The sequence below is a fragment of the Geotrypetes seraphini genome, chromosome 15 (genome assembly GCF_902459505.1).
Source record: "Geotrypetes seraphini chromosome 15, aGeoSer1.1, whole genome shotgun sequence".
In the NCBI taxonomy this organism is placed as follows: Eukaryota; Metazoa; Chordata; class Amphibia; order Gymnophiona; family Dermophiidae; genus Geotrypetes; species Geotrypetes seraphini.
The window spans coordinates 42455940-42468390 of NC_047098.1; the positions used below are offsets into that span (position 1 = coordinate 42455940).

Sequence of the window (12451 nt, forward strand, 5' to 3'; positions counted from 1 at the left end):
ACCTTATCCATTTTTAGCACCTTAATAGTTTCCCCCAGCACCTATATGGAGATATCCCAATCCAATTTGGCTCTATCATCATCTTTAAGTATTGGCAACAGACACCCTTCCAAAAATGCTTTTGTTTGTTCCTTCCTACTGCTTCATTCCTATAAAACATTTCATATAAGACAGTGTCTCTCAAACTTTTTCGAGCCGGGGCACACTAAAGGCAGTGGCCATGGCTCGAGGCACCCAGAAGTGCATGGCTGTTGCCGTGATGACATCACATGCATGCATGACATCATCACGCTGACATCCACGCATGCGCAAAGGCCCTCCAGACAGGCCCTGAAATGCCAGTAGGGCGTGCCAGCAGGGAAGTTAACAAATATCAACTGAGTACCCCCAACTACATATTAAATTGCTGCTACAGATAAGTACTAAGAAATGATTATGTCTTATGGTTTTTGCTTGCACTAGTCTGCCGATTTTGGGTTCTGAAATGAGATGGATTGTTTTTAAAAAGCTAAGTTAAACCTTATTCAGAAGTTATAAATTATTGATTTGCTTTATCAATTTTAAAGGTAAAAAAAGAATCTTGAGAAAAAATAAATGATTGTTAAAATAAAAGTTAGTGTGAGTAGGGCGGGTTGCAGCCGGTGACGTGAGTAGGAGCAAGTGGTAGTTTCTACTGAAAAACCCTAAATAGGGTAAAAATAGTTCCAAATTCTGAGGCTTGCAACCCTGATAGCTATATAAAAAAAAATTTTCTGTCTCATGTTCACTACTATATAGTGGTTTGGTTATTAATTATTCATAGAATTTTGAAATCCACATATTACATTACATTACATTAGAGATTTCTATTCCGCCATTACCTTGCGGTTCAAGGCGGATTACAAAAGATATAAAATGGGGGTTACAAAAGATATGAAAAAATGGGGGTTACAATGGAAGAACAATTGTCATTTCTAGAGTTGTAAAGAGTAGATCATTTGTCATTTCTAGAGTTGTTAAGAGTAAGTGAGGTTAGGACTGTTTCAGGAATTTTTTGAAGAGTATAGTTTTTATTTCTTTTCTGAAAATTTTGTAGTCTGGGGTGGTTAACAGTAGGGTGGAGATTTGGTTATCTAGTTTTGTGGCTCGAGTGGCTAGGAGGCCATCGTATCGTTTTACTTCCTTGATCGGGGGAGGTGTGAATGGGGAGTGCATTTTTCTATGTCTGGTTGAGGTTGCTTGGATGAGGCGATTGTTTAGGTAGGTTGGGCTGTTTCCATTTAGGGTTTTGAATATCATGCAGTAGAATTTAAATAGTATTCTTTCTTGGATTGGTAGCCAGTGTGAGTTGATGTAAGCCTCTGTGATATGATCATGTTTCCTCAATGAGTAGATGAGTCTCAGAGCAGTATTTTGGATTGTTTGTAGTTGCTTGGTCATCGTGGCAGGGCAGGGGAGGTAGAGGATGTTGCAGTAGTCTAGCAATCCTAGGATTAGGGATTGCACTATAAGCTGGAATTGCGTTCTTTCAAAGAATTTCCGGACTTGTCTCAGATTTCTCATTATTGCGAAGGATTTCTGTATGGTTTTATTTATTTGCGGTTGCATAGTACAGCATCTGTCTATTGTCATTCCTAGTAGTTTTATGGTGGTTTGGATTGGATAGTTGATTGAGTTAAGTTCTAAATTGGTTATAGTTGGGACTTTGTCATTTTCAAGGAGGATGAATTTAGTTTTATCTGGGTTGAGTTTCAGTTTGTGTTCTTTCATCCAGGTCGTAACTGTTTCTAGTGTTCGATGTAGTATGTTTATCATGGTGGTCTTTGGCAGGTCATATGGTATGAGGATGGTGATATCATCCGCATAACTATAGGTGGTTATGCCTAGGTTGTCCAGGTATGCTCCTAGAGAGGCAGTGTATAGGTTGAAGAGAGCAGGGGATAGTGGGGATCCCTGTGGTACGCCACAAGGGTTTGACCAAGGATCTGATTTTTCTTTGTTTGATTTTACTCTGTAGGTTCTGGATTTTAGGAAGCCTTCAAACCAAGAATATACTTTATCTGAGATACCTATTGCATCCAAGATTTGAAGAAGGATGTTATGATCAACTAGGTCAAATGCTGCAGTCAGATCCAGTTGTATGAGAAGCATTTTTTTCCCTGTGCCAAGATGTTGTCTGGCGGTGTCCATAAGGGAGCCTAATAGTGTCTCTGTACTGAAGTTGGTTCTGAATCCAGATTGCATGGGGTGGAGTAAGTTATGGTCGTCTAGATAGTTTGTGAGGAGTTTGGCTACTAGGCCTTCTATAATTTTGACATATAGTGGTATTGAGGCAATGGGTCTGAAGTTGGATGGTTGGTCCGTTGGTCCTTTTGGGTCTTTTTGAATTGGGGTAATGATGATTTCGCTGAGGTCAGTAGGGAAAATGCCAACTGTGAGTGTAGTTTGTATCCACTGCAGAAGTAGAGTACGGAATTTTACACTGGAGGTGGTAAGGAGATATGATGGGCAGTGGTTGAGGTCATAGGAAGCATGGCTGTATTTTTTGTAGAGTTTATTGAGTTCGGACCATTGTATGTTGGGGAATTGAGACCATGTTCTGTCTGCTGCAGTATATTCTTTATCTGTGGGGTGAATTGTGATTTCGTTTAGGTGGGATGGGGTAAAATGGAGGGTGGCTCTGGTGTTAGTAATTTTGTTCTTGAAATGATCTGCTAAAAGGGTAGCTGAGGGGGGTGAGGTGTTGTTAGTGGTCGTGTAGGGTTTGGTGTCAGTAAGGTCTTTTAATATTTGGAATAGTTTTTTGGTATTTTGGGTTTCTGTGCCTATAAAAGATTTGTGTAGTGAGTTTTCCTCTTGTCTTTTAGTAGAAGTTTATATTGTTTGTAATTTTTTTCCAGGCGGTTTTCGTTTGATCTAGGTTTGTTTTTCTCCATTTTCTTTCTAATCGTCTGCATTGTCTTTTAAGTTGGAGCAGATCATTGTCAAACCATTGGTCTGATCTTCTACTGATTCTAGTTTTGGTTTGTAGTGGGGCTAGTTCGTCCAGGATGTTGGTGGCTATATTATTCCAGTGAGAGATGAGGTCTTTTGGGTCGCAGTCCTGGAGTGTTTCATCTATTTTTGTCCAGAATATGGTTGGCTCGATATGTTTGCGTGAGGTGTATGTTATTTTTTTATTTTTTTTGCTTTTTTACAATAAACATTTAATATTTTGATGCCTTGAATATTTCATTGTCCTCCCCCCTCTTTTTTTGTTGTTGTTGTTGGCCCTTTAGCGTAAGTAGGTTTGTTTTCCAATTCTTTTTGGCAAGGGCAATATTTAACATAAAATCATTAAAAGCCGAGAGTCAAAATTCAGTTCCTACCTGTACTGGAGTATTAAAAATATCTGTAAAAATACATACAGAAGGAATAAATACAAAATGCAATGTATTTAATAAATGTCACCTTTGTGGGATTTGGTGGTTAATCTAGGGAAATCTTTGTCCCCACAAATTCAGAGTCTTGGGGAAGAATAAGAAACAAGACGACGAAATAAAAGAATTAAAGGTTGAAATGAGATAATTAAATCCTTGATTAGATAAATTGGATAAGGATTTCATTGAATTGCATTCAATTCAGACTGCTGAGATTAAAGATACTATAGATTTAAGAAGATAGACTTATTGGAGAATAATGTTCACAATAATAAGAACATAAGAAGTTGCCTCCGCTGGGTCAGACCAGAGGTCCATGACCTATAAGGTGATCCTTGTCTAAATCATTTAATCCCCCTTGTCCTTCTATCTATACCCTATCATAACCTATCTCTACCTCTATCTGTATCCCTCAATCCCCTTATCCTTCAGGAATTTATCCAATCCTTCTTTGAAACCCAGTAGCGTACTCTGTCCTATCACAACCTCCGGAAGCGCATTCCAGGTGTCCACCACCCTCTGAGTGAAAAAGAATTTCCTAGCACTGGTTCTTTCAATTTCTCAGAGTGCCCCCTTGTTCTAGTGGTTCCCAGTAGGCTAAAGAATCTGTCCCTTTCTACCTTCTCTATGCCCTTCATGATCTTGAAGGTCTCTATCATGTCTCCTCTGAGTCTCCGCTTTTCCAGGGAGAAGAGCCCCAGCCTTTCCAACCTGTCTGCGTATGAAAGGTTTTCCATACCTTTTATCATTTTCGTCGCTCTTCTCTGAACCCTTTCAAGTATCGCCATGTCTTTATTTAGGTATTGTGACCAATATTGGACACAGTACTCCAGATGCAGGCGCACCATCGCGCAATACAGTGGCATGATGACTTCCTTCGTCCTTGTTGTAATATCCTTCTTAATAATACCCAACATTCGGTTTGCTTTCTTTGAGGCTGCTGCACATTGTGCCGTTGATTTCATTGTTGTGTCCACCAGCACACCCAAGTCTTTTTAAAGGGTACTTTCCCTAGCACTGATCCCCCCCATTTTGTAGCTGAACATCGGGTTCTTTTTCCCTATATGCATGACCTTGCATTTCTCTATATTGAAGCTCATTTGCCATTTATTTGCCCACTCTTCCAGTTTGTTTAGGTCCCTTTGTAGGTCTTCACAATCTTCCGTGGTTCTAACCCTGCTACAGAGTTTCGTGTCATCCGCAAATTTTATAACTTCACACTTCGTCCCCGTTTCATTGAACAGCAGCGGTCCGAGCACTGACCCCTGCGGAACACCACTCGTGACCCTCCTCCAGTCCGAGTAGTGGCCCTTCACACCAACCCTTTGCTTTCTGCCTGCCAACCAGTGTTTAATCCATCTGTATATGTCCCCTTCCACCCCGTGGTTCCACAGCTTCCTAAGTAGCCGCTCATGAGGTACCTTGTCAAAGACTTTTTGGAAGTCGAGATAAATGATGTATATGGGTTCCCCTTTGTCCATCTGGCTGTTTATCCCTTCAAAGAAGTGCAATAAGTTTGTTTGGCACGATCTTCCCTTGCAGAAGCCATGCTGGCTTGCTTTCAGTTGTCCATTTTTTCTATGTGCTCACAGATGCTGTCTTTTATCAGTGCTTCTACCATCTTGCCTGGAACTGAAGTCAAGCTTACCGGCCTGTAGTTTCCCGGGTCACCCCTCGATCTCATTTTGAAGATAGGTGTGATATTTGCTATTTTCCAGTCCTCCATTTCTTTTTTTTTATATTCTTTATTCATTTTTTCATCTAACAACAAGTGCAACAAATATTAATAGTTAAACTTATACAATATCACTTGAGTATCTATTCTTAATAATTTCACAATTAAAAATAAAAATAAATCCCTCCCTCCCAACCCTATTCTTACACATAGCTCCAGGTACGTTAGATAGATTGTGAGCCCACCGGGACAGAGAGGGAAAAATGCTTGAGTACCTGATTGTAAAAACCGCTTAGATAACCTTGATAGGCGGTATATAAAATCCTAATAAACTTGAAACTTAAACTTGAAACATTACATATATATATTGTTCTTTATTAATCCAACCCATCAATTTATAATTAAACTTCCTCCCATCCCCTTTCCCTATACAATTATATCAGCTTGGGAAAAATGATTATTCATTTATTACAATATTCTATCAATGGTCTCCAAACCTCTTGAAATTTATTAAAATTTCCTTTCTGCAACGCTAACATTCTTTCCATCTTATACATATGACACAGTGAATTCCACCAAAAACTGTAATTTAATCTATTCCAGTTTTTCCAATTAAACGTAATCTGCTGAATGGCAACTCCTGTCATAATAAGTAATAATTTATTATTATTTGCAGAAATTTGAATTTTTTCCCCTCGATATTCCAAATAAAATAGTATCATAGGATAGAGTCACAGGATTTTCTAACAAACAATTTATTTGGCCCCAAATCGATCTCCAAAAAGCCAAAATGAATGGACAGTAGAATAATAAATGATCTAAAGTCCCTGCTTCGAGATGACAATGCCAACATTTATTAGACTTAGAGCTATCTAACTTTTGTAAACGAACAGGGGTCCAAGAAAGCTCGGTGTAACAGAAAAAACCAAGTTTGTCTCATAGATGCTGACATTGTACAACTCATCCTTCAAGACCAAATTTTTGGCCATTGAGACGCACTAATTTGATGCTTAATCTCAATGCTCCAAATGTCCCTAAGGCCAGTTTTTGGTTTTTTATTCATAAATCCAGATATCAATTTATACCACTGTGCGGCCTGGTGTCCCAGGAAGTCCACCTGAAAGCACAAGAACTCTAAACTATATTGGTTATTAAGATTTTTCCATTCAGGGATCCCTGCCTGAATGGCCTGCTTCAGTTGCAACCATCTAAAACTTTGTGATTTATTAAGACCAAATTTGTGTTGCAGCTGTGAAAAATCAAGCAGTTTACCATTAGATATAGCATCGTCCAGAGTTCTAATACCTTCCATTACCCAATACTTCCAGATGACCTTGAATCCGCCTATTTAAATCTTGGAGTTAAGCCATATAGTTAGATTTGTTGATTTATATATAGGAATAGAAGTTAAATTATTCACAAATCTCAAAGTTTTCCATGTATCAACTAACACTTTGTTTTCTTTATATATCCTAGGCATTTTGAAACTAAGAACATGGCTTAATCGCAGAGGAAAAATGAGTCGCCATTCCAACCACAACCAGTCTGGAATATTTTCAATGGGCTCTGGGAGGACCCAATACATACCTTGGCGCAAAATATAGGCTTGATGATACCTATAAAAATTGGGAAAATATACCCCTCCTTCCCTAATTGACTTTTGCAAGGACACTAAAGCAATTCTAGGAATTTTACCAAGCCAAATAAATTTTGTAAGAATTCTATTTAACCTTTTATAAAAGGACCCCTGAAAAAACTGGTATCATACCCATTTGGTAACAAACCACAGGTAATATCATCATTTTAATCATTTGGACTCTCCTCCACCAAGATAAATGTAAAGGATTCCATTGTTCACACATTTCTGTTACCTTTTGTAATAAAGCTTTTTCTTTACTTTCATTGTGTCTTCCAGTGTATTTTTTATCCAAATTCCAAAGTATTTTATTCCATCTTCCTTCCAGATAAAGGAAAATGAGTCAAATAAACCTTTTGTACAATGTGCATTAAGTGGAAGAACTTCAGATTTATTTCATTTAATCTTATACCCAGAAAATTTTCCAAATTTCTCTATTAATTCAAGCAAGCATGGAATGGTAGTTTCAGGGTTTCTCAAATGAAGCAGTATATCATCTGTATAAGCAGAGAACTTATATTCCCATTCTAAATAGGGAATACCTTTATCTCCTCTGCCTGTTGAATAGCTAATAACAAGGGTTCTAATACAATATCAAAAAGCAGAGGAGATAAGGGACATCCCTGTCTAACCCCCCTCCGCAAGTTAAAGCTTTCTGAAAAATTATTATTAATATATAATCTAGCAGTCGGGGAGCTATACAAGGATTGAATCATTTGTATAAAGCTTGTCCCTATACCAAACCATTCCATAGCTTGATACATGAAGGTCCATTCCACCCGATCAAATGCCTTCTCTGCATCCAAGGAAACAGAAAAGGCTGGATCATTCATGGCATTCGTTAAATATAATATTTGAAAAGCCCAGTCTAGTATTATTAGAGGAATGTCTCTGAGCAACAAACCCAGTTTGGTGCATACCAATAATATAAGGGAGAGCCTTGGCTAAACGTAAAGCCAAAAGTTTAGCCAAAAGTTTACCATCTACATTAATTAAAGAAATAGGCCTGTAATTTGAGACCAATGTAGGATCTTATTTGGCATTGGCAAAACTATAGTTAAAGATTCTGCCATAGTGCCTAGAATACTACTACCTTTATGTAGTTGAGCCTGATATAAATTTAACAAATGTGGTAATAAGGTATTTTGAAATGATTTAAAAAACTCTACCGTGAAACCATCAACACCTGGAGCGGATCCAACTCTAAGGGATTTCAACGCTGTTTGCAATTCTTTTAATGATATAGGCTCATCAAGACTTCCTTTTATATGTTCAGGAATTTTAGGTTCCTTTAATAATTTTAAAAACTCTAAACCATCTTATTCTTTATCTAAATAAGGCTCAGAAGAAGAGAGAGCTTTATAAAACTTTAAAAATTGTTTTAAAATAGGTTCAACTTGAGTGCATGTATCACCTTTCCCATCTTTAATGGCAACTATTTTTGACTTTCTTTATTTTGCTTTAAGATAATTTGCCAATAATCTTCCCGCCTTATTTGAATTTCCATAATATAAAGCTTGCTGAGAAAATAAATCGTTCCTTACCAACTTGGAAGAAATCTCATTATATTTACATTTAGCTTTTAAAAGATCCTGGAATACAGAATACTCCCATTTATCAATCAATTTTAATTCCAAAAATTTTATTTCTTGTTCCAGATTGGAAAATTGTTGTTTGACCTGTTTCCTAATATATGCCGAAAAGGAAATAATTTGTCCTCTCATGGTTGCCTTAAAAGCATCCCACAAAATTTCACTTGAGATTCCTTCAGTGGCATTAATTTGGAAATATTCATTCATTTTTATATGAAAATTTTCACAAAATTTTGGATCAGCAAACAGTGTATTATCAAATCTCCATACAGGTCTACCATTGTTTTGATCTCCTATTTTAAGTTCAACCCACACCCCTCCATGATCAGATAAAATAATTGGATTCTAGAACTTGGACACGCAGGCAAATGGTCGGGTAATAGCTGTGCTCCATGTCAGACAAGCTAATATTTCAAATTTAAAGCTTCAAAATCGATTTATTCATTGAAAAAACAGTGGATAAGAAGAAAATGGCATCGGGCAAACAAAATAAAAACGATACAGGAGCCGGAGGATCAGGAACAAGCAGTAATAAAAGATCAAAGCCTGAACCAGGGACACCTTCAAAGGTTCCGCTGCCTTCAGAAGGAGAAACAGACATGATGATGGAAATAAGACAGATCAAAGATATCGTTTTAGATATCAAAAAACAACTTCAAAAGGCAATTGACGACGTAGCCATGCTTACAAAAAGAGTGGACCTAATAGATAACAAAATAACTCACTTAGAAGAAAAATCGGAAGAGGTACATACTGAAGTCATGCAAAATAAAAAAGCTTGGAAAGAAATGGAAATAATGAAGAGAGACTTGGAAGATTGTTTGAATAGGGAAAAAAGAAATAATTTAAGAATTATAGGGATGCCTGAAGGAGTGGAAAAAAATGATCCCATCACTTTCCTGGAACAATTTCTTCCAAAAATCCTGCCTCTTAAATCCAAAGTGCCTCTCGAAATTGAAAGAGCACACAGAATACCAGGACAAAAAACAACATTACAAAAAGGTCCAAGAACTTTAATATTTAAACTATTAAGATACCAACATGTTGCTGAAATATGTCAACTGGCTAAAGAAAATAAAAATTTAAGATGTCAAGATGCACGTATACACATTGTACCGGATTTTGCCAGAGAAACTGCCTTAAAAAGAAAACAACTACTGGATTTATGGACTTCTATATCCAGCGATTATGAAAGTAACTTTGGGAAATAAAACACAAAACTTCACAGATTACAAGAAATTAGCAGAATATATAGAACAATGTGAACAACCAATGACTTCTTAAATAAAACGCTGAGTAAGTTTATCAAGATTGATATTTTTTTTTTTTCTTTCAAATGAATGTGTTTATATTTCATATTATTTTAAATTGTTACTGAAAATAGACTTTGAAAAAAAAACAGTTTGAATTAACTGATTCGAATATATAGAATCTTCTAACTTACTTTAAAAAAGAGAAAGATCGATGACACGAGCACGGAACTTGGCTCGGTGAGAGCGTGGATGAGTGGCTGACATGGGGGAGGGGCGGAATGTTGACTTCATGCTGTGTGTCGCTGCACGACTCAGGGAGTTGGAGGATTGAGTCGGATTTCAAATAGACTGAGAGGATTGCGAGGTGAATGTCTCCCTGCCATATAGTCCCTCAGAGACACAGAAATACCCGAGGTATGATGGTTGCTATGACACTGCCGAACAAAAACACGAAGAAGCATGCATCTACAGGAAATCTCTATTCAACCAATGAACTACACCGGAAATGAAAAAAAAAAAAGGTTGTTTTCACATCATCACATCTACGGAGGAAGAAGAGAAAACTTGAAGGAAAAAAAAAAAAAAAGGCATTTATACCAACGGAACTATACGGAATGAAAATATATTTAATATTAGATATAAAATATAGAATGAAATAAACTGTATTTACAAAGAAAATAATAATAACTTCATAGTAAGAATATGTTTTATGATTCAGATACAAGCTGAATCCATTCTCTATAAGATACAGTTCTTTACCGGATATAGAGAAAAAGGTTTATGGATAAGAATCATTAAAGTTTTCAATTGACCTATTAAAATAGGAATAAGAATGAGTAAGAGAATGGGTTATGATAGATTTTAATTTTTTTTTTCTTCACAAAATTTACCTTTTAATTTTAGATGAATGTATCTCATAGAATAGAAATTATAATAAATGAGATGAATGATTGAATTTATAAAAGATAAAATGTTTGCTTAAAGTATTCTAATAATCTTATCCTTTTTATAAATTCAAAATATCTTATATATATTTAATTTAGCTGAACACAACAAAATTTAGATAAATAAATAAAAGTATTCATATAAATAAGAAAACAAAGATATATAAATTGTTGAATTTTAATAGTAGCATTTACATTATTACTATGGAGCTTGTGATATTAAAATATTTTATAGCTTGTAAGGAGTGATGTTAAACCTGATCTAATTTTGCGTTTCCAAGTATTCGTATATGTATGGGGTGGGGAGGGAGGAAATAGGGGGGTATTAAATTTCAAGGGTCTGTGTACAATAGGTAATTCTTTATTTTATCTTATATGTGGGAAAAAAAAGATTAAAAAAAATATTGAAGATTGGGATGTTACATTACAAATTATATTAATGCATAATGGATCTTAAAATAATATCTTTAAACGTTAATGGTCTCAATCAGCCGATTAAAAGAAAAAAAGCATTATTATTTTTAAAAAGACAGAACGCTGATATATGCTGCATACAAGAGACCCATCTTTCAAATAACGAATCTATAAAGCTAAAAGATGATTGGGTCAAACAATGTTACTTTTCTTCAGCAATAGGAAAAAAAGCTGGTGTTGCTATATTAATAAATAAAAAATGTTCTGCTTCATTTAAATTTAAGGCAGCTGATCCTCTTGGAAGATGGATATATGTAGAAATGGACATGGGAAATACCACCATGACGCTCTTCAATATATATGCCCCTAATTCGAACCAGAATGAATTTTTTAAAACTCTGCAACAATTAATTCTTCCACTTGCTACTTCAAATCTAGTAGTAGCAGGGGATTTCAATGCTGTTATGGATCCACTGATGGATAAAAGTCCGAGAAGATTTATAAAATCACTAGGACTTGATAATTTGGTACAATCTTGTGATTTAAAAGATATTTGGCGTATTCTTCATTTTGATGGTCGGGAATTTTCGTTTTGCTCACAGGTTCATAATTTTTTTTCTAGAATAGATTACATTTTTGTTTCTAATCAATTAGTACATCAAGTCACACAGGCTGTCATTGATCCAATTATACTATCTGATCATGCCGGAGTGTGGATTGAAATTAAAATAATAGATCAGAATGGAAATAGACCTATATGGAGATTAAATAATACATTGCTCACAGATGCTGATTTTTGTGAAAATCTTTTAGAAAAAATAAAAGATTATTTTCAAATTAATGATACAGAAGAAATTTCAATAGAGACTTTGTGGGATGCTTTTAAAGCATATATTAGAGGACAAATTATTTCTTATTCAGCATTACAAATAAAAAAAGAAAAAAAACAATTTACAGAATTGGAAAAAGTGGTGAAGTCTCTAGAATCAAAATTAATTGAAAAATGGAATTATTTGACACAACAAGAACTTTTAAAAGCTAAAGGTAAATATAATGAAATTTCTTCAAAAATTATTAGAAAAGATTTATTTGTACAGCAAGCTTTGTATTATGGGAATTCGAATAAGGCAGGAAGAATGCTAGCAAATTATCTTAAAGCGAAAAAAAGAAAAACAAAAATAATTGCTATTCAAAATGAGAATGGTGAAATTTTATCTCAAATTGATCCCATTATAAATCAATTTTTAAAATATTTTAAAGATTTGTATTCTTCTGAGCCTTATTCGAAAAAGGAAAAGGATGGTTTAGATTTTTTAAAGTTAATAAAAGGACCAAAAATTCCTGAACATATAAAACGAAGTTTAGAAGAACCAATATCCTTAAAAGAATTAGATACAGCTTTGAAATCCCTTAGGGTTGGATCCGCTCCAGGTGGAGATGGTTATACAGTGGAGTTTTATAAATCATTTCAAAACATTATAATGCCCTATTTATTAAAACTATATCAGACACAACTAAATAAAGGTTGTATTACAGGTA

General features: G+C 35.3%; 1 protein-coding gene across 9 annotated transcripts in view; it reads right to left on the reverse strand.

Moving 5' to 3' along the window:
- The window catches only part of TRIM37 (tripartite motif containing 37), a 290609-nt gene that overhangs the window by 231464 nt on the left and 46694 nt on the right, over window positions 1-12451 (reverse strand). The gene's annotated exons all lie outside the window — the stretch shown is intronic.